The following is a 24,158-nucleotide window of genomic DNA, read 5'->3' on the forward strand; positions in this document are numbered from 1 at the left end:
GAAAACACAAGTCATTATCTTTGAAAAATCGGCGGCCGACGGAGGGAGGTTGTCACCTCTCACCAGGAAACAAATTAGTCCCGTCTTTAATAAGACTCTGTCTCCTTCGGTCACTGGCGGAGGGACGCCTGTCAAGGCCCTCAGCCCTGGCGCGCGTGTGGATTAATGGCGCCCAGCAGTGGTCATGGAATGCCCATCGACGGATGTTCTCACTGGAACAGATATTTCCAGTTGACTTGACTAACGTGTTCAGATGACGAAACGCGTGCTCAGCTTCGGCTCTGGGAAGCCGGGCTGCCGTCTCCCAGACACAGCTGTTCGTCTGCTTGGGAAGAGCTCTGTGTATAAAGGAGAAGCCACACGATACAGACAAGTGGCTCTTTCCCCGGTGAGCGTATCTTCGTGTGATGGACTCCCCGCCAGCCTGGGTGAGATTATGGTTCAGCTTTAGCACAAGAGAGAGTCAGAGAGAGAGAAAGAGAGAGAGAGAGAGAGAGAGAGAGAGAGAGCAAAATAATAAAACAGCAGATTGTGACTAGTAGAAAGCTTGAGACTCTATATAACATCCTTTTTCTAAGTTGTGTGACTATGGGGAGGATGGCAGCCCAGTGGAAAGGACAGGAAACTGAGACCCGACCCACCTGGGCCCTGGGCCCCGCTCTGTCCCTGCCACTCGCGGGACACGGAGGAGGTCACAGGGCTCCAGACTCCCGCCTTCTCACCGGTAGAATGACTAGCCTTGAACAGAGAGCACCAGCCCCTCCTGGTCGTGGACTTCTGTGATTCCAGGAGAATCAGAGCACAAAAAACCCTCTAATTTACTTTTTTTTTTCCACTCAACAACAACCAAAAAATTTGTTCACGGGCACTCTCAGGATCCCAAAGAAAACGCGGTCAAATCATTCACGTGCAAGAGGTCCGCGTCATGTGACCATTCGCTGTCTGTGAATTCAGGTCACGGTCCCTGAAGAAAGAGGAGAATGGCCGTTTAAGTGGTGCGGGCGGTTTCACCAGCCAGTCCGTCCACGAGAGGTCAGGAGGCGAGGGTCTGAAAGGACGCCGGGCACAGCCGGCCCAGGTCTCCACGCCCCCCTCGCAGTGGGGTCTGGTCACCACATGGAACGGGACTCCCGTGTGTGAGGGCATGTTGGTGTTCACCCACGACAGCAGCCCAATATGGGCCAGCCACCTCGGCGGGCACGCAGCCGGAGGAAGCCCGGGAGGACGCTGGCACGGCGATGGCACGGCGGTGCCCTCCTGTGGGCTGGTGAGGGCGGTTTCCACTGTCGTTTTACTCACTGACTGCAAACCTGGGCCCCGTGAAGATGGACCAGGGAGCCAGGAAAACGTGGACGCTGACAGTGGCCCAGAGGGAAGCCAGCCTCGTGCCCATCCGCTGACGAACGGGTAAACCAACTGTGATCTATCTAGAGACAATTATAGTAATTATAATAACAATAATAAAAATACCGACACATGGATGGACCTTGCAAACACAACTCTAAATGAAAGAAACCAGGCACAAAAGGCCACATATCAGGTGGTTCTGCTTACATGCTGAGAGTCTAGAACAAGTTCATAGAAACAGAACGTGGGTGAGCCCGTGCCAGGGGCTGGGGCGGAGGAGGGAGAGGGGACCCACTGCTGACAGGTGCAGGGCTTCTGTGAGGGCCGGGCTGCTGTGGGATTTAGGGAGCGGTGCGGGTGGCTGCACAGATAGTCACAGTAACACCCTCCCACACGACGAATTACCGACTTTTAAAGGGTGAGTTTTACGTTATGCGCATTGTATCTTACTTTAAAGGGGGAGAGAGAAGTAATGATCTGTGGTGTGCACCAAGAAAGGAAGGAAGGAAGGAGAAACAGGAAAGGAAGCAATGGGGGAGGCACCCACTGTGATATTGGGGAGTGAGATGTCCTTAGAGCTTGGAGGGCCTTGGGGTCCCCAGCTTCATGGCTCCCAGTCCTGCCTCCGCGGGCCGCGCCTCTCCCTGCTCCCCCGCTGGCTGGCTGGCTGGCTGGGGGGACCCTAAGGTCAGCCCAGGGAGCGTCTCAGCCAGGCTGAGCTCCAGAATTCCTGAGCTCTCTGCTCTTCCCTTCCCCCGTCTGGAAAACGAGACACGTTTTTCACCTCTGTCTTCTATTGTTGTGGGTGTTTGTGTGTTTTTGCCACCGGGCTGTGATCATGTACACACCTCCTTAAGTAAGGGGTGTGTGTGTGTGTGTGTGTGCTCACACGTGCCCACGGATGCTCGTCTTCGTAGTTCACGTTATCAGACTTGCATTGTTGCTAGGATAGTACGAGACACTTGGATAACTTTTGTCTCCATTGCAAAACCCTCATCTAACTTCATGTTGGGACTGAGTCCTCTTTTGTCCTTCAGAAGTCTCCTCTGGCCATCTTCTCAAAAGAAGTTTCCCCCTGTTCTTCTTTCTCATGGTACTTTATTCATTTCTTCCGTGACAAGCACATAATCTAAAGGTATTTCTGTTTTTGCTTACTTGTGCCTCCATCTCTGTCACCCTGACTCGAATGCACGCCTTGAGAGGGTCAGGGCAGGTGGTCTGTCCCCACAGCCTGGAGCACATGCCTCGCACATGTCAGGTGCTCTGTACGTATTGAATGAGTGTTTATGTGAATGAATGGATGAATGAATGAATGCGTGGATAGGTGGATGGATGGGTGGATGGATGATGGATGATAGATGAATGGATGGATGGATTGGTGTGTGGATGGGTGGATGGGTGGGTGGATGGGTGGGTGGATGGATGGATGGATGGATGGACGGATAGATGGATGGATGGATGGATGGATGGATGGACAGACGGATAGATGGATGGATGGATGGACAGACATATGGGTGGATGGATGGATAGGTGAGTGGGTGGGTGGATGGATGATGGATAAATGAATGGATGGATGGATTGGTGGGTGGATGGGTGGATTGGTGGATGGATGGATGGATGTATGGGTAAATGGATGGATAGATGGGTGGACAGGTGGATGGATGGACACTTATCTAGGCCTCCTATGCAGCATATCAGAATCCTCTGAGTCTCACAGTCGACTCAAAAACTGGCCCTGCTGGAAGGTCCCCGTGAGATCCTTGGAAGCGATGGGCTCCTGTCTCCTAGCCCCTTCTATTTGCAGAGGAAATGGGAAAGGGGAGGTTTCGCACCCAAGCTGAGACCCGACTGCCTGTGCCTCCCCCTACTGCACCATGCTGTCTCCCAGAGAAACTCGGCGATTGCTTGTTCTTAAACAGACACTGCGCACATTCATACGTAGCAGACCAGGGAGAAGTCAGGGTCCTCCAGGGGGCACCGTGGAAGGGACCCAGGCTTTGCTGTCTGACAGATGGTTTCATTCCCCCCCCCCCGCCTCTGCCCTGTGGGCCTGGGCAGCTCTGTGACCTGTGACCCAGTCCCCCTTGGCCGTTTCCTTTTCCTCCACAAAGCGGGAAGTCCTCCCTGGTGTCAGCGTTAGGGTTCTCTCCGCAGCGCACTCACGGCTCCTGGGCAGGTAGTAGTTCCCTTTCAGTGGAGTCGGGGGTCACTGGTGCTTCCGCCCCTCCCCCTGCCAGCCCCCCTCACCCCCACCGGTGACCAAGCCCGCGTCTCAGAGGGCTCCCCCTTGCCTCTGACCACGGCGGCATCTTAACGGTACTAACACCCCTGCTGTGCTTTCTGCCGCGGCGCCGAGGCCTGAGAGGTTAGCGACTCTCTTCTCCAAAAGAGTAAATCATTGCTTCCTCTCTCGTTCTTGTATTTATGTTGTTTGCCCTTGCGCATGGATTATAAAACCCACAAATCAGTGCTCTCGACAGGCAGAGCTGTTCAGACCAGTGCGGCGTCTTGTTGCCCCGGGTCGTCAGCAAGCCAGCACCGCCTGCCCCAGCTCCCGGGTCCCGAGGGACGGTGGTGTGGGCAGCCGGCTCTCCGAGTGACTTGCACTTTGTCAAGGGACAGGTATGCGTTCCCGTGGAACTGACTAACCTTCCCCTGTGCGGCGGGCATCCCTATAACGCCAGCGAATTATTCTGTGCGCTTGGAAAGACGGATATCAGCTCCCTTTAACCCAGAGCCCCCTCCGCCCCGGCCCGGCCCATTGTTACCTATGACAGCTGACCAACAGGAGGCTGTCGTTTGTCAAATAACCTGGTTTTCATGTAAAGCACCAAGGAAGCAACGTTGCCTGAGTTTGGGAAACTGGGTGGATCAGTACATACATTAGGTCGGTGGCATGGTGGCTGGTCTTTTCCTGCCAGGAAGAGAGACGACTGAGGGGGTACGAGACCACCCCGTCCACGCCCGTGACGCGGCAGGGGCCGGGCAGCACAGACGTGGGCACGGGACAAGGGGACAGAGGGGCGGGCGGGGAAACAGGTCAGAGCCGGTGCACGGGCGTGGAGCGGTGAGGAGGTGTCCCGTCTGCCCTGTGGCTTGTTGTCCCCGCCGGAACGAATGGGGCGCAGTGGACAGGCTGGGACAGCAGAGCGGAGCCAGGACCGTCCAGGCAAGCAAGGACACGTGGCCGCTCCTGGCCATACCGTCGGGACGCTGGGGTGGGTGATCGGTCTGGGGTGCCCCCCCCCCCGGATTCTCTGAGGAAACAGATGAAGTGGGATGTGAGTTCACCATCACTCCTGGTTCAGCCATGGAGAACATGCATGTCTCATCCGTTCAGGGGACGGCTGCTCCCAGGACAGCGGAGCTGCTCGTTGTCGGGGAGGACGGTCTTCCGTCTGCGCCGGGGCCCTTGTTCACTGTCAGCTTGGGGGCGATGCTGACGTCTCCTGCCCGGGTCTCCGTCAGAGACGCAGGGAGTCTAGCAGGGGGCTGCCGTTCTCCTAAGGAAGGTCGGGCGGCAGACGAGAGACCTGCCCGCCCACTCGTTACCGGGCACGGGTCCTCCACCCGAAACAAACTAATCAAGAGTTGAGATTTTTGAGACTCGGTAGCGGCAAGCCAAAGGAGCGGGTTTCTGCACTGAGACTTTAGGGGTCTCCTGTAAAGGTTGGCCACACCCCCCCCACTCATGCAGTAAGACGGGGTTGATTCGAACACGCAACGGTGGGCTCCTTAGCGAGGGCTGTGCAACCTCCCTTCAGATCCTCAGCGCCCGGCTCCTCTCGGGCCGGGGTTCTCGGAGAATGAGGACAATACTCATTTCTCTGAGATGTTAGGAGTCTGTCGTGAGGAGGCGTTGTGCAGACAGAGCACAGGGCCCAGCACCCAAGACTCGGGGACGTTCTGCTAAACATCAGGGCCGTTCCCTCCTGGAAGCAGCCAGCTCCGTGGTCGTGACAACATCACCCAGCCGTCCAGGGTCATGTCTGCTCCCCCCCCCCCCCGCTACTGACCGATCCTGTGACCCTTCCTCAGCCTCAGTTTCCTCGTCTTCAAAGTAGAGATAACCATGTCCCGATGACAATATTTTGTTTTTTGGTTGATTTGAGAGAGAGAGAGAGAGAGAGAGAGAGAGAAAGAAAAGAGCATTGATTTGTTGTTCGTGTATTTATGCATTCATTGACTGAGTCTTATAAGTGCCCTGACTGGGGATCTAACCCCTAACCTTGGCTCATCAGGATGATGCTTCAACTAACTGAGCTACCCCACCAGGACAGGAAATGAGCTCTTGGCTCTCTGTCTCATGCCCCTATGCCACAGAAGGGGTTCTGACTGCCCACCCCCTAGTGGAAACAGACCGTAACTCTGCTTAGAGAAGTAATCCGTGATGACGCTGTCCTGACCACTCAGTGCCACGCCCAAGTGAGTGCCGGCCCAAACCGCGCCTGCCGTCTCTCCTTCTTCCCCCACGCGGTTTGTACCTTGCTACATTCCGTTTGTTAGCTCAGCTTCTGCACGCACCTCGGTCCTTCGAACCCCAAGCTTTTGGCCAGTTCACAAAGTAATAAGATGTATATGATTCGACACATCCTATAAAGTACCTGCAGGATGTTTCTTCCCCACCATGGGAACCCCTAAAGTCTCTTCCCCACCCTAGGAGCCCCTAAAATCTCTTCCCCACCCTGGGAGCCCCTAAAGTCTCTTCCCCACCCTGGGAGCCCCTAAAGTCTCTTCCCCACCCTGGGAACCCCTAAAGTCTCTTCCCCACCCTGGGAACCCCTAAAGTCTCTTCCCACCCTGGAAACCCCTAAGTCTCTTCCCACCCTGGGAGCCCCTAAAGTCTCTTCCCCACCCTGGGAACCCCTAAAGTCCCTTCCCACCCTGGGAGCCCCTAAAGTCTCTTCCCACCCTGGGAATCCCTAAAGTCTCCTTTCCACCCTGGGAACCCCTAAAGTCTCCTTTCCACCCTGGAAACCCCTAAGTCTCTTCCCACCCTGGGAGCCCCTAAAGTCTCTTCCCCACCCTGGGAACCCCTAAAGCCTCTTCCCCACCCTGGGAGCCCCTAAAGTCTCTTCCCCACCCTGGGAACCCCTAAAGTCTCTTCCCCACCCTGGGAGCCCCTAAAGTCTCTTCCCCACCCTGGGAACCCCTAAAGTCTCTTCCCCACCCTGGGAGCCCCTAAAGTCTCTTCCCCACCCTGGGAACCCCTAAAGTCTCTTCCCACCCTGGGAACCTCTAAGTCTCTTCCCACCCTGGGAGCCCCTAAAGTCCCTTCCCACCCTGGGAACCCCTAAGTCTCTTCCCACCCTGGGAGCCCCTAAAGTCTCTTCCTATCTTGGAAACCCTTAAAGTCCCTTCCCACCCTGGGAACCCCTAAAGTCTCCTTCCCACCCTGGGAGCCCCTAAAGTCTCTTCCCACCCTGGGAGCCCCTAAAGTCTCTTCCCACCCTGGGAGCCCCTAAAGTCTCCTTCCCACCCTGGGAGCCCCTAAAGTCTCTTCCCACCCTGGGAGCCCCTAAAGTCTCTTCCCACCCTGGGAACCCCTAAGTCTCTTCCCACCCTGGGAACCCCTAAAGTCTCCTTTCCACCCTGGGAACCCCTAAAGCCTCTTCCCCACCCTGGGAACCCCTAAAGTCTCTTCCCACCCTGGGAGCCCCTAAAGTCCCTTCCCACCCTGGAAACCCCTAAAGTCCCCACCCTGGGAGCCCCTAAAGTCCCCACCCTGGGAACCCCTAAAGCCTCTTCCCCACCCTGGGAACCCCTAAAGTCTCTTCCCCACCCTGGGAACCCCTAAAGTCCCTTTCCACCCTGGGAACCCCTAAAGTCTCTTCCCCACCCTGGGAACCCCTAAAGTCTCTTCCCACCCTGGGAGCCCCTAAAGTCTCTTCCCACCCTGGGAATCCCTAAGTCCCTTCCCACCCTGGGAGCCCCTAAAGTCTCTTCCCCACCCTGGGAACCCCTAAAGTCTCTTCCCACCCTGGGAACCCCTAAGTCTCTTCCCACCCTGGGAACCCCTAAAGTCTCTTCCCCACCCTGGGAGCCCCTAAAGTCTCTTCCCCACCCTGGGAACCCCTAAAGTCTCTTCCCACCCTGGGAACCCCTAAGTCTCTTCCCACCCTGGGAGCCCCTAAAGTCCCTTCCCACCCTGGGAACCCCTAAGTCTCTTCCCACCCTGGGAGCCCCTAAAGTCTCTTCCCACCCTGGGAGCCCCTAAAGTCTCCTTCCCACCCTGGGAACCCCTAAGTCCCTTCCCACCCTGGGAACCCCTAAGTCCCTTCCCACCCTGGGAGCCCCTAAAGTCTCTTCCCACCCTGGGAGCCCCTAAAGTCTCCTTCCCACCCTGGGAACCCCTAAGTCCCTTCCCACCCTGGGAACCCCTAAGTCCCTTCCCACCCTGGGAGCCCCTAAAGTCTCTTCCCACCCTGGGAGCCCCTAAAGTCTCCTTCCCACCCTGGGAACCCCTAAGTCCCTTCCCACCCTGGGAACCCCTAAGTCCCTTCCCACCCTGGGAACCCCTAAAGTCTCTCCCCACCCTGGGAGCCCCTGAAGTCCCTTCCCCACCCTGGGAGCCCCTGAAGTCCCTTCCCCACCCTGGGAACCCCTAAAGTCCCTTCCCACCCTGGGAACCCCTAAAGCCTCTTCCCCACCCTGGGAACCCCTAAAGTCTCTTCCCACCCTGGGAGCCCCTAAAGTCCCTTCCCACCCTGGGAACCCCTAAAGTCCCCACCCTGGGAACCCCTAAAGTCTCTTCCCCAACCTGGGAACCCCTAAAGTCTCCTTTCCACCCTGGGAGCCCCTAAAGTCCCCACCCTGGGAACCCCTAAAGCCTCTTCCCCACCCTGGGAACCCCTAAAGTCTCTTCCCCACCCTGGGAACCCCTAAAGTCTCTTTCCACCCTGGGAACCCCTAAAGTCTCTTCCCCACCCTGGGAACCCCTAAAGTCTCTTCCCACCCTGGGAGCCCCTAAAGTCTCTTCCCACCCTGGGAATCCCTAAGTCCCTTCCCACCCTGGGAGCCCCTAAAGTCTCTTCCCCACCCTGGGAACCCCTAAAGTCTCTTCCCACCCTGGGAACCCCTAAGTCTCTTCCCACCCTGGGAACCCCTAAAGTCTCTTCCCCACCCTGGGAGCCCCTAAAGTCTCTTCCCCACCCTGGGAACCCCTAAAGTCTCTTCCCACCCTGGGAACCCCTAAGTCTCTTCCCACCCTGGGAGCCCCTAAAGTCCCTTCCCACCCTGGGAACCCCTAAGTCTCTTCCCACCCTGGGAGCCCCTAAAGTCTCTTCCTATCTTAGAAACCCTTAAAGTCCCTTCCCACCCTGGGAACCCCTAAAGTCTCCTTCCCACCCTGGGAGCCCCTAAAGTCTCTTCCCACCGTGGGAGCCCCTAAAGTCTCTTCCCACCCTGGGAGCCCCTAAAGTCTCCTTCCCACCCTGGGAACCCCTAAGTCCCTTCCCACCCTGGGAACCCCTAAGTCCCTTCCCACCCTGGGAACCCCTAAAGTCTCTCCCCACCCTGGGAGCCCCTGAAGTCCCTTCCCCACCCTGGGAGCCCCTGAAGTCCCTTCCCCACCCTGGGAACCCCTAAAGTCCCTTCCCACCCTGGGAACCCCTAAATTCTCTTCCCCACCCTGGGAACCCCTAAAGTCTCTTCCCACCCTGGGAGCCCCTAAAGTCCCTTCCCACCCTGGGAACCCCTAAAGTCCCCACCCTGGGAACCCCTAAAGTCTCTTCCCCAACCTGGGAACCCCTAAAGTCTCCTTTCCACCCTGGGAGCCCCTAAAGTCCCCACCCTGGGAACCCCTAAAGCCTCTTCCCCACCCTGGGAACCCCTAAAGTCTCTTCCCCACCCTGGGAACCCCTAAAGTCCCTTTCCACCCTGGGAACCCCTAAAGTCTCTTCCCCACCCTGGGAACCCCTAAAGTCTCTTCCCACCCTGGGAGCCCCTAAAGTCTCTTCCCACCCTGGGAATCCCTAAGTCCCTTCCCACCCTGGGAGCCCCTAAAGTCTCTTCCCCACCCTGGGAACCCCTAAAGTCTCTTCCCACCCTGGGAACCCCTAAGTCTCTTCCCACCCTGGGAACCCCTAAAGTCTCTTCCCCACCCTGGGAGCCCCTAAAGTCTCTTCCCCACCCTGGGAACCCCTAAAGTCTCTTCCCACCCTGGGAACCCCTAAGTCTCTTCCCACCCTGGGAGCCCCTAAAGTCCCTTCCCACCCTGGGAACCCCTAAGTCTCTTCCCACCCTGGGAGCCCCTAAAGTCTCTTCCTATCTTGGAAACCCTTAAAGTCCCTTCCCACCCTGGGAACCCCTAAAGTCTCCTTCCCACCCTGGGAGCCCCTAAAGTCTCTTCCCACCCTGGGAGCCCCTAAAGTCTCTTCCCACCCTGGGAGCCCCTAAAGTCTCCTTCCCACCCTGGGAACCCCTAAGTCCCTTCCCACCCTGGGAACCCCTAAGTCCCTTCCCACCCTGGGAACCCCTAAAGTCTCTCCCTACCCTGGGAGCCCCTGAAGTCCCTTCCCCACCCTGGGAGCCCCTGAAGTCCCTTCCCCACCCTGGGAACCCCTAAAGTCCCTTCCCACCCTGGGAACCCCTAAAGTCTCCTTCCCACCCTGGGAACCCCTAAATTCTCTTCGCCACCCTGGGAGCCCCTAAAGTCCCTTCCCACCCTGGGAACCCCTAAAGTCTCCTTTCTATCTTGGATAACCTGTTTCCTGCATGTTGTGTATTTCTTCCATTTTTCTGAAGCTGATCCTACAGTGTTTTCCCGAAAACCACCTTGTTTGTCTTCACGTTCTGTTTCTCGGGCGTTCACATGGTGATCGTTTGGCCGGGAGTGGAATTCTAGGCTAGAAACAATTTTGCTTCTGAATTTTGAAGGCCTGATCTGTTGTCTTCCAAATGCCAACGTGGCTGTTGAGAAGTCTGAAGGAATTCTGATTTCTGTTCCTCTGGGTGTGACCTGTTGGGGTTCTGTCCCTCCCTGTCCCCGTCTAGACCCTCACGGGCTGATCTGTCCACCTCCCTTTGTTCTGAGATGTCACCGTATGGTGATTTGGGGTGGAACCGACTATTCCTCGTTCCGATTGGTGCTCGGTGGGCATACTTAATTTGGACACATATACATCCTTCTGTCCTGGGGAGTTGGGGGAGGATTTTGTGGAGAACCTATTTCTCTCCTGTCCTTGACCTGTTCTCTTTTCCTGGAGTGGTCCTGTCATTCATTGCTCCTCTTCCCTCCTTCCCGAGTGTCCGCCCTTGGTGTCTCTGCCCTGTCCTCCGCACACTTTCCCCAGGGTCCCCTTCCGACTCCCTTTCCTCTCTGCCATTGCCCATTGAACAAGGGCAGCTGGCTGGGCTGCCCGCTGAAGCCGCCTCCCCAGGAAGGGGTTCGTGGAGACATGAGCCGTAGGAGGGAGGCAGGTGCCCCGTGGTCCCTGGCACTCCAGGGTCACCTCCCCAGGAAGGGGTTCGTGGAGACGTGAGCCGTAGGAGGGAGGCAGGTGCCCCGTGGTCCCTGGCACTCCAGGGTCACCTCCCCAGGAAGGGGTTCGTGGAGACGTGAGCCGTAGGAGGGAGGCAGGTGCCCGTGGTCCCTGGCACTCCAGGGTCACCTCCCCAGGAAGGGGTTCGTGGAGACGTGAGCCGTAGGAGGGAGGCAGGTGCCCCGTGGTCCCTGGCACTCCAGGGTCACCTCCCCAGGAAGGGGTTCGTGGAGATGTGAGCCGTAGGAGGGAGGCAGGTGTCCCGTGGTCCCTGGCACTCCAGGGTCACCTCCCCAGGAAGGGGTTCGTGGAGACGTGAGCCGTAGGAGGGAGGCAGGTGTCCCGCGGTCCCTGGCACTCTAGATCAGGGGTCCCCAAACTATGGCCCGCAGGCCACATGCGGCCCCCTGAGGCCATTTATCCAGCCCCTGCCGCACTTCTGGAAGGGGCACCTCTTTCATTGGTGGTCAGTGAGAGGAGCATAGTTCCCATTGAAATACTGGTCAGTTTGTTGATTTAAATTTACTTGTTCTTTATTTTAAATATTGTATTTGTTCCCATTTTGTTTTCTTACTTTAAAATAAGATATATGCAGTGTGCATAGGGATTTGTTCCTAGTTTTTTTTATAGTCCAGCCCTCCAATGGTCTGAGGGACAGTGAACTGGCCCCCTGTGTAAAAAGTTTGGGGACCCCTGCTCTAGGGTCACCTCCACAGATCTGGTAAGCGGACTCTCGGCGGACACCAGAAGAGGCCGACCCTTGGGCTTTAGTGTTTCCAGCTGGACGCGGATGGAAGAACGGCGTCTTTCTCGGGAAACTGGAGGCCAGCCTGCGGTGGCCAGTATGGACCTGGTGGCAGAGAAGCCCCCTCAAGTATTCACATCGGCGAGATCCTGTCCCTTTCCCCAGCGGGATCGGGGGCCGGGGGGCCGGTGTTAGAGCCGAGTGCCGTTGGTGCCTTACACGCTGACCCTGGCGAGTTTCCATGGGGGCCGTGCCGAGAGACGCCTCCTTTTCTGGGAACCAGCCCCCCCCACCCCGGGAGGTCAGCCTTCAGCAGCTTAACCTGAACCTCGCACTTGTCACGGCTCAGATTTCTCGGAACTGTCTCTGAGGATTCCTTACTTAGAGCCTTGTTTCTTCGTACGTGTCTGAACCCCTTGGGTCTTGTGTCTCTGAAAGTATTAATGATGGATTCTCTGTAAATGCTTCAGACCTGGAGCTTTTATGTTAGAAGCCTTCCTCAGAGGCCCAGGGATCCTCAGTTTTCTGGCTCATATTGAAGACGGAGGCTCTAAAAGGCCGTGAGGCTGTGGGTGACGGTCATTGACTACGAGGTCCACGGGACGGAGCCGTTTCCTTGGGGAGCCCCCCGCCCCCACCATGTCAGTATTCTCTGGTTTTTCCTGTTGGGTTGATCACAGTGCCCAGTGAAAGGGGAGTCCCTCTTCTTCTCAGAGGACAAACATCTTGCTGTCCGTGTCCTGGGACCCGTACTGGGAAAGATGGGAGCTGGAATCTCAGCATTCGCCACGGAGACATTCACACAAGCCCGGCCACCGGCAGCTGAACCCTGTGTCCTCTGGTCCAGACGCCCTCCTCTGTCACCTGAATGGAGACTAAAATCCCAGCACACGTCTGGGGTGAGGAAGGCCAGTCACCTGGCCATGTGGAAGAAGAAGTCTGGGGACTTCATTGATGCTAAAAGCATTCATCCCCACGCCCCATCACCTTGACTCTCAGTGGCACCCAATGCCACCAATCCCTGAATCTTTGGTGGGTATTCTGAACAACACGTCAGGCTGCTTCTTGTAAGTCCCCATTGCTAGCTTAAGACTGGGGGCTTCTGATCTGCTCACTGTCTGGTTGTTTCCCGACATCCCCTGTTTTCATGGTTATGGCTCATAACCATTCCCTCTATCCTTACAGGCTTGTAGCCATATATATATATGTATGTAAAAAAATAAAATCCCTGTACTCCAGTGTAAAGAGGTGTAGAGAGTTCCAGAATCCTAATCGAGTGCTTACGAAGAGGAAATGAGGTCGTGTGTGGACGGAAGCTAGCATGGCATCCCAGGCGTAATCGTCACGATTCTTCTTGTTGCTTTTTTGTTCTTCAATTCTTATCAAATCACTCTCACGTGTACATCGCTTTCGGCCAGCCAAGTAGCCAAATAAGATGGGGGGGGGGGCCTGTGGCACCGAGACCCAGGTGACGTGTCTGATGATTTCGGGTCCCCCCTTAGCCACCGTTCTGCGGTTGTCTGTCTGTCTAGCCACGATCATTCCGACCGAGCTCGTCGAAGAAACGGGTTGAGTGCGCACGACCCCCCGGCCGCTAACACAACGCGGGTGCCACGCCCGTGTGGAGCCTCGTGTCGCGACGCCTCCGCGTGGAACCGAGACCTCGTCACTCCTGGTCAGTTCTGCCTCAGAGGGGAGTGCCCCTCGGCAGGCCGGTGCCCGCCTCCCCTCCGTGCGGACCCTCTGAGAGGAGCCGTCTCAGAGCACCTGTGGGGATCGGCACATTGAAGGTCCCAAAAGCGACTCTTCGTCCCTGGGCGATCGTGGCCTCCGGAGAATTATATATAAAATAGAAGGCAGGAGGGGGAAGATGAAAGGTTTTTTAAAAAAAAAGATTTCATGTTGTAAAATCAAAGACATCACTCAGCTGAAGCTTTGATCTATTCCTTCATGTCCGTCAAAGAAAAAAAAAAAAAGTGTATTTTGGGCCATGCCCCATAAGCGACGGAAATAACCCATGAAGAGAGCTGTAGACATCAGCATAGCAAGTTGTGGAGGCGCTGGTTTCGTTATTCACCGGTTATTAATCTCCCCGGCACAGGGTCATCTGGTCCTGTCTTCAGCATTTTTCACAGTACCTGATGATGTCCACGGAGTTAATGGAGGTCCAGGGTGTGGATACGACCAGCATGTAATCTCTCGATTTGATGTCCTTCTGGGGGTCGGCTGCAAACGTGGTGCCCTGCCCCCCATCCCCTGGCCAATGAGCGTGGCAGCGGCGCCCGGGCCCGTCGCTCCGGGGGTCCGTGCCCCGTTCAGGCGAGGCGGCGTCTCTGTGCGATGATCACTTCCCTGGGCTTCCTCCACGGGCGGGTGGCACAGTGAGCATCTGTTCTCATTTTCAGGGGCTGTCAACTTCATTTCCTCTTCAGCTTCCTGATGAAATAGAGGCAGATTTTGTCATGACTGAGAGGCCTACAATATTTCTTTGGAAACTTACACTCACATTCTTTTTTTTTCTTTTTGAACCAAATACTGCTCATTTGCTCCCCCCCCCCCCCAGCATGTTTGGGGGAAGCTGTTGGTCTTCGAAAGTCCCTGCAGTTACAACACACGGGCCCAGGCACAGATGAGCTCTGTCAAAGACAACTCCCACGGGCCCTGGCCGGTTGGCTCAGTGGTAGAGCGTCGGCTCCACGTGTGGAAGTCCCGGGTTCGATTCCCGGCCAGGGCACACAGGAGAAGCACCCATCTGCTTCTCCACCCCTCCCCCTCTCCTTCCTCTCTGTCTCTCTCTTCCCCTCCCGCAGCCAAGGCTCCACTGGAGCAAAGATGGCCCGGGAGCTGAGGACGGCTCCATGGCCTCTGGTTGCAACAGAACAACGCCCCAGATGGACAGAGCATCACCCCCTGGTGGGTATGCCGGGTGGATGCTGGTCAGGCGCATGTGGGAGTCTGTCTCTCTGCCTCCCTGCTTCTCACTTCAGAAAAATACAAAAAAAAAAAATTAAAAAAAAAAAAGACTACCGCCACGGTGATGACGATGATGGTGACAGGGATGGTGATGACGATGGTGACAAGGATGGTGATGACGATGGTGGCTAATATGTAGACATTCTAGTCATGTCACCTGCAGCCATCAGACTGTTACAAGCTCAGAAACAGGTGAACTGACTTATAAGTCAAGCGACCTGCCCAGAATCGGTCAGCAGGAAGCGGCAGAGCGACTGTCAGCGTCCAGGTGTCTCTGACCGCCCGGGCCGTGTCTTCTCCGCGTCTGGTCTCCACGAGCAGCTCCCTCCACCCGGAACGAGCCCCTTCCCGCTACCAGACTCCGCCCGGCGTGTCCACCTCGGAATTTATCTTCACACCTGAGAGGGGCTCCTTTTTCACTTGGGATTTCTGTCCCAAAGTGTCAGCGGGGATGGACAGGGAGAGCATAGTGGGCCATTTGCAGATTTGGGGTCTTTTCTCCTCAAGAAACGGGGCGGTATCACTGCTTCTGCTGGGCTCTCCGTGACAGCTGACCTTCTGTGACAAGACCGCCTCTAACCTGTTTATACTCATTCACTCCTTGAGTCCTCGGCGTCCGGGGTAGATGTTACCCCCACAGATCCGGGGACACTGAGGCACGGAGAGAGACAGCAGCCTCCCTCGCATCAACACGGTCCGTCGGCGGGAGAATTAGAATTAAAACCCGGGAAGGTGGGCTCCACTTTCCACATTGTCTGTCCCTCAATAACGCCGACTGGTCCTTCAAAGGGTCCGGTTTTCCAGTAGACAATCCACTGAAATGAGTATTTTCCAAGCTTAGAAATGCTTGAAACTCGTGTACCGTGGCCTCCTCGTGAGCTGAGCCTGCAGTTACAGGAAGGGTTCTATAAAACAAACCAAGACGTGTCTACCCTTCGGGAGTGCTGGACAGCAAGGCCCCGTGACGCCCTGTGGCTCCCCAGGGCGGCTTCTCCGGGTTCCCTGTCTCCCGCGGACTCCTGCCCTCGCCTCCTCCTCGTGCTGGGCTCCCGGGTTCCCTGCCCCCTTTGCGGGCCCTGACTCCTGCCTCCTCCTCCTCGTGCTGGGCTCCCGGGTTCCCTGCCCCCTTTGCGGGCCCTGACTCCTGCCTCGCCTCCTCCTCGTGCTGGGCTCCCGGGTTCCCTGCCCCCTTTGCGGGCCCTGACTCCTGCCTCGCCTCCTCCTCCTGCTGGGCTCCCGGGTTCCCTGCCCCCTTTGCTGGCCCTGACTCCGGCAGTTCCGCCGGTTGGTCCCCAACATCGTGTCACATTCCATCAGCACAGAGTGAGAACCAGGCAAAGCTCATTTGCACCTGCAGGTTGGCAGCCACCCAGACGCCTCTTCCAGAGTGAATTAGCGTGAGCCGCGAGCCGCGGTGGCATTGGGACGGCCACCCGTCACTTCGAGGGCTTTCCAATCAGCCCGCCGTGGGGGCGCGTCCCTGCTTTCTCCCTCTAACGAGGTCGAGGTCTGTGGCCGGGGGCAGTGCAGTCACCTCCTGGAGGGAGCCTCAGGTTCCCTGTCGGCTAGAAGGTGAGTGGATCAGGGAGTGGTGACCTTTCCCTGTTGACTCACTCCTTCTGCAGTGTTTATTGAGCACCTGCCGTGCAGGCAACCACCTGTCTCTAAGGGGTACGTGCTGAGCGGGCCAGACCTGCCCCCTGCCCTCACTGCGCTTGGGTTCAGGAAGCGCGTCAACGCGGCGGTTCGCCACAGATCCGGGCACGCGGTCAACGCGTAACGTTCGGAAGCCCCAACAGTGACAAAAGCGCCAGAGTCTGACAAGGCTGACGGTGGCCACCAGGGTGTCACCACCATCTCACCAAGAACCCGAAATGGAAACTCCAGTCCGAGGGCACCAGGCAGCTACAGATCATCTGCTTGTTCTCTTATTTTATTTTATTTATTTTATTTTTCCACTGTGTATCTACGACCTGCCAGATAACCACAAAACCAATGGGAAACGTTTCGGAAGCATGTTACTGGGCCACCTGGATGAAGTATACTGCCACCTATTACTCTTGGCTAGAGTAAGAAAGGCAAACATTTTAAACAATTTTATTTTATTTTTTTTTAGTAACAGTGAGACAGATAGGGACAGACAGACAGGAAGAGAGAGAGATGAGAAGCATCAGTTCTTCATTGCAGCACCTTAGTTGTTCATTGATTGCTTTCTCATATGTGCCTTGACCAGGGGGTCTTCAGCAGACCGAATAACCCCTTGCTCAACCCAGTGACCTTGTGTTCAAGCCAGAGGCCTTGCGGTTTCAAACCTGGGACCTGAGCAAACCGGCCGATGCTGTATCCACTACACCACTGTCTGGTCAGGCTCAATAATTTTTCTTAAATCACCCACATTAAAACTTCTCTTGACAGATGTATGAAAATCATAAGCAAATGTTACCCCTTCCATCACCCAAGGGCATGGTCACTGTCATCACTAGAAAGCAGGAGTGCATCCCCCAGCCCTGTAGAGACTGCATTATTTATTTATTTACTTATTTATTTTGTATTTTTCCGACGTGAGAAGCAGGGTGGCAGAGAGACAGACTCCCACGTGCACCTGACCAGGATACACCAGGGACGATGCTCTGCACATCTGGGGAGTTGTTCTGTTGCAACCAGAGCCATTCTAGAGCCTGAGGCAGAGGTCACAGAGCCATCCTCAGCGCCCGGGCCATCTTTACTCCAATGAAGCCTCAGCTGCGGGAGGGGAAGAGAGAGACAGAGAGGAAGGAGAGGGGGAGGGGTGGAGAAGCAGACGGGTGCTTCTCCTGTGTGCCCTGGCCGGGAATCGAACCCGGGACTTCCACACACTGGGCCGACGGGGGTTGCATTTTTTTATTCATGTTTTTGTGCCTTTTCCAGCCAGTTCTGTTTGAACTTGCCACTTTCTCATCAGTTCCACACCTCCTCTTCCTCCTGGTGATTTGCTAGTGACCCTGTTCCCATTGGGGACGAGCTCATTTACAGCTCTCCAACCACGAAGCCAGGATGTTGTCGGTGCGTGACCTGTCTTTGGTGTCTTTGGATTTAGCTACGGGCTCGGAGCGTCTGGCACCGAGCATCGACTCCCGTGCGTGGGCGTTCATGCCTGGACCAGAGGTTACTCTGTCTTCTCCACTGGCTTTTTGTTAAGGAGCTGACACTCACTACAGTGACCTCCTCCCCTTCGAACGTCACCCCCATCTTACCCTCAAAATAAGTCTCTGCTGCCCTGGCCGGTTGGCTCAGTGGTAGAGCATCGGCCTGGCGTGTGGAACTCCCGGGTTTGATTCCCGGCCAGGGCATACAGGAGAAGCGCCCATCTGCTTCCTCTCTGTCTCTCTCTTCCCCTCCCGCAGCCGAGTCTCCATTGGAGCAAAGATGGCCCGGGCACTGGGGATGGCTCCTTGGCCTCTGCCCCAGGTGCTGGAGTGGCTCTGGTCGCAACAGAGCGACCCCCCAGGAGGGGCAGAGCATCGCCCCCTGGTGGGCATGCCGGGTGGATCCCGGTCGGGCGCATGCGGGAGTCTGTCTGACTGTCTCTCCCCGTTTCCAGCTTCAGAAAAAATAAATAAATAAATAAGTCTCTGCTTTCCCTTTCTTCCCCACAAGCAAGTCTCCGGCACCTGTCGTAACAGGAAGAACCACACCTCACACTCGGGTTCATGAACACCTTACAGTGTAGGAAGCCTGTTAAAATCCACTCACCCAGTCTGGATTTCATAGTCATCCGGGATGCCCAGAACCATCACTCCCAAAGTATAGATGAGAACGTGACAGCTCAGAGCGATCAGGTGGCTTCTTGATGGTTACACATGTGCCGAATCAGCGCTCTATGGCCAAACCTGGAAACTAGGCTTCTGAGACACTAGATAGACCAGGCCCTGGCCGGTTGGCTCAGTGGTAGAGCGTCGGCCTGGCGTGTGAGAGTCCCGGGTTCGATTCCCGGTCAGGACACACAGGAGAAGCGCCCATCTGCTTCTCCACCCCTCCCCTTCTCCTTCCTCTCTGTCTCTCTCTTCCCCTCCCACAGCCAAGGCTCCATTGGAGCAAAGATGGCCTGGGCGCTGGGGATGGCTCCTTGGCCTCTGCCCCAGGCACTAGAATGGCTCTGGTTACAATGGAGCAATGCCCCAGATGGGCAGAGCATCACCCCCTGGTGGGCATGCCGGGTCAATCCTGGTCGGGCGCATGCGGGAGTCTGTCTGACTGCCTCCCCGTTTCCAACTTCATAAAAATAAAAAAAAATTAAAAAAAAACTAGATAGACTGTTTTATAGATGTCATCCTGCCGACGTTTTTGGCAAAACCTGTGTCAACACTGGAGCACCCCTACAAGAAGGTCTTTTCCTTCAGGAGAAATAACTCCCAGCTGCCGTGTCTGAGGCGAGCCCTGGGCCTGGGCTCATTGGCTGTGACTTGAGTGTCCCGCGTCCTTCTGGGCCCCCAGCATTGTCCTCCGCCGGGGAAGACACGGCGGGGTGTTCTGCCAGCTGCCGTGCCCCACGAGGGGCACAGTGTTTGCTGCGTGAATGCCGCTCTCGGTCCTCGAGTGAAGTGGCAGGGCCTGGTGTAGCGGCCAGCAGCAAGACGGACTCATGTCCCCGAGCCTGTCAGACGCCCGACCTAATGCAGGAACAGGTCCCCGCGGGGCCGGCCCCCAAGTAGGAGAGGCTGGTGGACACAGACGACAGGCTGTTCCTAACGGCGGGGTGAGCGGCAGAGGCCCATGGCCGCGCAGCTTGTGTGTCTCGCCTGCTGGACAAAGGAACACACTGGGTCCTCTTCCGTCTCTCTGGGAGTGCTGGGCTACTTTATGCTGCGGCAGTGGTCGAAACTGTTCACTCTTTTGCACCACAGCCCAGAGGGGGGCACTGGGGAGCCTCAGCGTGAGTCACACAAGTAACGAGTGTCTACTTGTGATAACCTGGCCAGGGTCTCACCTCACTGTCTTCCCTGCCACGTCGTGAGCTGCTTGAGTCCCGTGGACGAGCTCGGGCGTGAGTCCAGTTCCCACATGTTTGGAAAGATGTGCTCAGCAGGAGACATCTGCATGCACACACATGAGCGTGCACGCACACACGCACACACACACACACATGAGCGTGCACACACACACACACACACACATGAGCGTGCACGCACACACGCACACACACACACATGAGCGTGCACACACACACACACGAGCGTGCACACACACACACACACACATGAGCGTGCACGCACACACACACTTAGGGGGGTCGTTTGTCTTCATTCAGGTAAGTGACATGTTTCTGCAATGAGGAAGCAGTTCTTCTTCTTCCTTTTTTTTTTTTTTTTTCTATTGACCAAACCTAACCAGGAAGCGATTTCTCTTTTTTCCCTTCATCGTCCCCATCCGAGGTGTCTGGCCAGTTGTTAACGTTGGCCGTTACTCGATGTTTTTAGACAATCGCAAGCACCACGGTGCTTCGCACGGTCACCGTGGGGAAACCCAACTACCGCCATAGTCAGCGGGCGGCGGCGAGGCCACAGACAGTGTGGGACTCAGAACCCAACCAGAGCTGGACGCACGCCACACCGCGGGCGGAAGGGGCCATGCGCGGCTTCTCCGCCATCACTCTATATACACGGGGGGCGGCTTGCCCACTGGGGCTCTCTGTGTGGGGACCCTGAAGACCACGGAATGAAGAGCTGTCCCACCAGGCTGTCTGCTCACGTTCAGAAACTTCTTTTCTGGCTGTGTGCCTCCACCTCCCCCCCGCCCCCACCATGGGGCGTGTGCCTCAACCTCCCCCCCCCACCATGGGGCGTGTGCCTCAACCTCCCCCCCCCCCCGACCCCGACATGGGGCGTGTGCCTCAACCTCCCCCCCCCACCATGGGGCGTGTGCCTCAACCTCCCGCCCCCCGACCCCGACATGGGGCGTGTGCCTCAACCTCCCCCCCCCCCGCCATGGGGCGTGTGCCTCAACCTCCCCCCCCCGCCATGGGGCGTGTGCCTCAACCTCCCCCCCCCCATGCCCCGCCATCGGGGCGCGTGTCCTGGGGGCAGCGGGCGGCCTCTGCGTCCCAACCCGCCTGTGCCCCTCGTCCTTGGTGTTTCTCTGTCCTCGCCCTATTTGCTCTGCCGCCTGCCTCCCCGACCTCTGCCCACGGCAGGTGAAGGCTTTTCAGTGAGTGGACGTTCACTTCACACGCTTCTGTCCACTGCGCTTCATCTGAGACGCGCCGCACGTTTGAAAACATCTCTGAAAAGAAACAAAGTGACACTTCTCTCTGCTTCTCAGACCCCCGCCGACTCCCTTCTCTCTCTGGGTCAGCCGCGGTCCTGGGAAGGTGGGCTCCCCGTCGGGGGGCAGGGGAGGGGAGAGGAGGCTGGGCCGCGACTGCACCCCCGGCTCCGAGATCCCCCCACCCACCTGGGCTGCCGGTCGCAGCCTTGACCACCGGCTGTCTGACTGTCCTCCAGAGGATGGGCGGGCACGGCGTCCGAGCTGAGAGCCCCCCTAACCTCAGTCTCCTCCCTCTGACCCCCGCTGACGGGGTGTGTGTGCAGATCACGCTCTGATCCACGCGAAACCACAGGAGTGGTCTCTCCCAGCTGCCGGACTCAGGTCTCCCTCGCCGCGTCCACCGGGGCGCCTCCACCGCGGCAGGGCCCGGGGGCCTGACCCTAGCTGTCATCCCAAAGGGTTTGGGGAATGAGTTTGCTTGGGATTGTTGAGGAGCCCCAGACCAGCTAATCGGTGTGTCCCAGACTGCTGGGGGCGGGGGAGGCAGTGCACGGGAGAGGGGATTGCTTGAGTTTGTTTCAGAAAGCTGTAGACATCCTCCTTTGTGCCGCAGACAAAGCAAGGGGGCCCATCCTGCGCGCAGAGGTAGGAATACCCTCTTGTTTCAGGTTCCGTGGGCTCTTCGGTGACCTTTCCTCAAATCTCTAAGCAAACAGACTCAGCCTGCTTCGGAGGATGAGACTCATCACCCGTTTCCTGAGACGCAGAGTCCCTAAACAGGAATCTGAAAGCCAGGAGACAGTGGCAGACAGGGACAGGAGGCAGGGCCACCGCTTCCTCCCTCTGCTGGGGCTGCAGCGCCATCTGCTGACCGGACGCGGTCCTTCCCGCCGCCCACCGCTGGCAGGCAGACAGGCAGAGGGGGCCCCAGCTGTCACCCCGCATGGGGTCCTGACCGTGGAGGTGGCAGAGGAGACAGCGGACGAGGTTGGGGGAGTGGGTTATACTGAGAAAAAAAGGAAGTTGATTAAGCAAATATGTTTTCTTCCGTGTGCTTATTTATCCAATATGGACGTCATCCAAGATGTGTAGCTATGTGCGTCTTGTACATGCGTGTGCGTGAGCGCGTGTGCTGAGCGCCCACGACCAGCGCGCACACGGGTGCCCGCCTCTTGGTTTCTCAGATCAAAGGTGATTAAGGACGGTAAGCCGTCGTGTCCTGCTCTCAGAAGGTTCAGGAACAGACAATGGCAATGGCTAAGGATGATATGTCACTGATAATGTTACATTGTTCAGACTCATGACAATGGCTAAGGATGATATGTCACCGATAACGTTACATTGTTGCAGGTCTCCGTCTCATGGGAGGGAAGGAAATGAGAAAATGCGGTAAAGCAACAATTGACGAGCTTTTTGTGCCTTTCTGGCAAGGTTGCTACAAGTTTGAAATCACTTCCAAATAAATTATTTCTTAAATAGATTACTTTTTAAAAGCAAGGAAGGAAACAGTACATCCTAAACGTGGCCCCAGAAGTCAGGAACGATCCCAGAGGCAGGACCTGAGGTGGCCCCGTGAGTGAGTGACCGTGGCCGGTTATGTCCCATCGTCACACGAGTCAGGGTCAAGCGTGGGAGAGGCAGCACAACTTCCTGCTCAGCAGGAAGCTCCGAGGTCAGGGGCGTGTCGGCATCTGTCACCTGCTCACAGGTCAGCAACTCCCCTTTATCCAACTCTAGTGAGTAGGACCAGAGCTGGACACCGGGGACTTGAAAACTGTGTCCCTGGCCCCAGGCGCCTGGTGACGGAGGAGGCACTGGCTATGCGTGAACGACACTCCCCAGCCTTGCTCTAGCTTACCGTGGGAGAAACGGAACAGACCGTTAAGGCTCAGGAGCTCCACAGGAAGGGACCAGGTGGGAAGGAGGGCGGTCAGGAGAGCCGCGGGGAGCGGAGGGGTCACCTGGTCTTCGGGGCTCACGGGCTTCCTCCCACCAGCCGGGCTGGCCCTCACTGTAACCAGGCCCCGCTCTCTGAGGGTGCCCAGCTCTGCCCCAACGCCTGCCGAGACTGCGGCCCGTGACCTCCCGAGCCAGCCCGTTTCCCCAGGGGAAAGACCGCGTCCTAGATAGAAAGCCCTCCCTTCTGCAGGGCCAGCAGGTGCCCCCGTGCCGTCCCGCTCTCCCTGCCTGGGGACCCTCACCTGCTCGAAGACCACGTCCGCCTCCTCTCAGTTCTCTTCCTCGTGGACGGGATGGGGCTCTTGCCTCTCTAACGGGGGGGGGGGTGCCACCTGCTGTTAACCCCCCAGGGGGCGGGCGTTAGCCTGCTTGGCAGCTGCACACACCCCATGGTCACTGATGTGCTCATGACTCCAGCTGGAGCCTGCCCCTGCCCCTGTGTGACTGAATTTCCTAACGGTAGCTTTTACCTCGATTATGATTAAATTTGATCCTGAATGAAAGAGGTTGTCTAGCTGGAAATCACTGTGAATTTTGATTCTCATCTAATGTGTAGGATATTCTTCTTGGCTGGGTGTTTTATGCAGAGTTGATGAGTATAGTTTATCCAGCACCCATTTTATTTTTATTGGAAAAAAAAATCAAAACAGGACCAGCTGAGGACTGCTGGCATCCATTCCTAGAGAGGCCACCTCCGGGTTCACTGGGGTCATTCATCAGCCGTCTTTGTCGTGGCCTTTAACTGCTATTAAGAATAGTTCTTGGCTCTGGCCAGTTGGTTCAGTGGTAGAGCATCAGCCTGGCGTGCAGGAGTCCCGGGTGTGATTCCCGGCCAGGGCACACAGGAGAAGCGCCCATCTGCTTCTCCACCCTTCCTCCTCTCTTTCTTCTCTATCTCCCTCTTCCCCTCCCGCAGCCAAGGCTCCATTGGAGCAGAGATGGCCCGGGAGCTGAGGATGGCTCTGTGGCCTCTGCCTCAGGCGCTAGAATGGCTCTGGATGCAACAGAGCAATGACCCAGATGGGCAGAGCATTACCCCCTGGTGGGCATGCCGGGTGGATCCCGGTCGGACGCATGCGGGAGTCTGTCTGACTGCCTCCCTGCTTCTCACTTCAGAAAATATACAAAAAACAAACAAACAATAGTTCTTTGTCTCATCCCACCACGTCACACCCAGTGTCATTGGAGGTGAGCCAACGGTCAGCACTGTGACAAGCTCCTGTCCTGGATGCATCCCATGTTTTTTTATATATTGTCTATCTATAAAAATTAATATATGACAAAAGGCACAGCCTGACTCCCAGGTGCCATCCCAGCCGTCACCAGCAGGAAGTTCACTGCCAGGAGGAGAGGCACGCCTTCCCTACGTGGGTGTGGCTGACACGCACGTCACGGTTCCCCCTGACAGG

At 56.8% G+C, this 24,158-nt stretch overlaps 1 protein-coding gene and 1 non-coding gene across 6 annotated transcripts in view; both read left to right on the plus strand.

Annotated features, from left to right (window-relative positions):
• The window catches only part of LOC136382110 (contactin-4), an 813,951-nt gene that overhangs the window by 736,344 nt on the left and 53,449 nt on the right, over positions 1-24,158 (plus strand). The gene's annotated exons all lie outside the window — the stretch shown is intronic.
• TRNAV-CAC (transfer RNA valine (anticodon CAC)) lies at positions 14,233-14,308 on the plus strand. The gene has a single exon. It is a non-coding gene; the product is annotated as a tRNA-Val (tRNA).

Source organism: Saccopteryx leptura, chromosome 10 (assembly GCF_036850995.1).
Source record: "Saccopteryx leptura isolate mSacLep1 chromosome 10, mSacLep1_pri_phased_curated, whole genome shotgun sequence".
Lineage (NCBI taxonomy): Eukaryota > Metazoa > Chordata > Mammalia > Chiroptera > Emballonuridae > Saccopteryx > Saccopteryx leptura.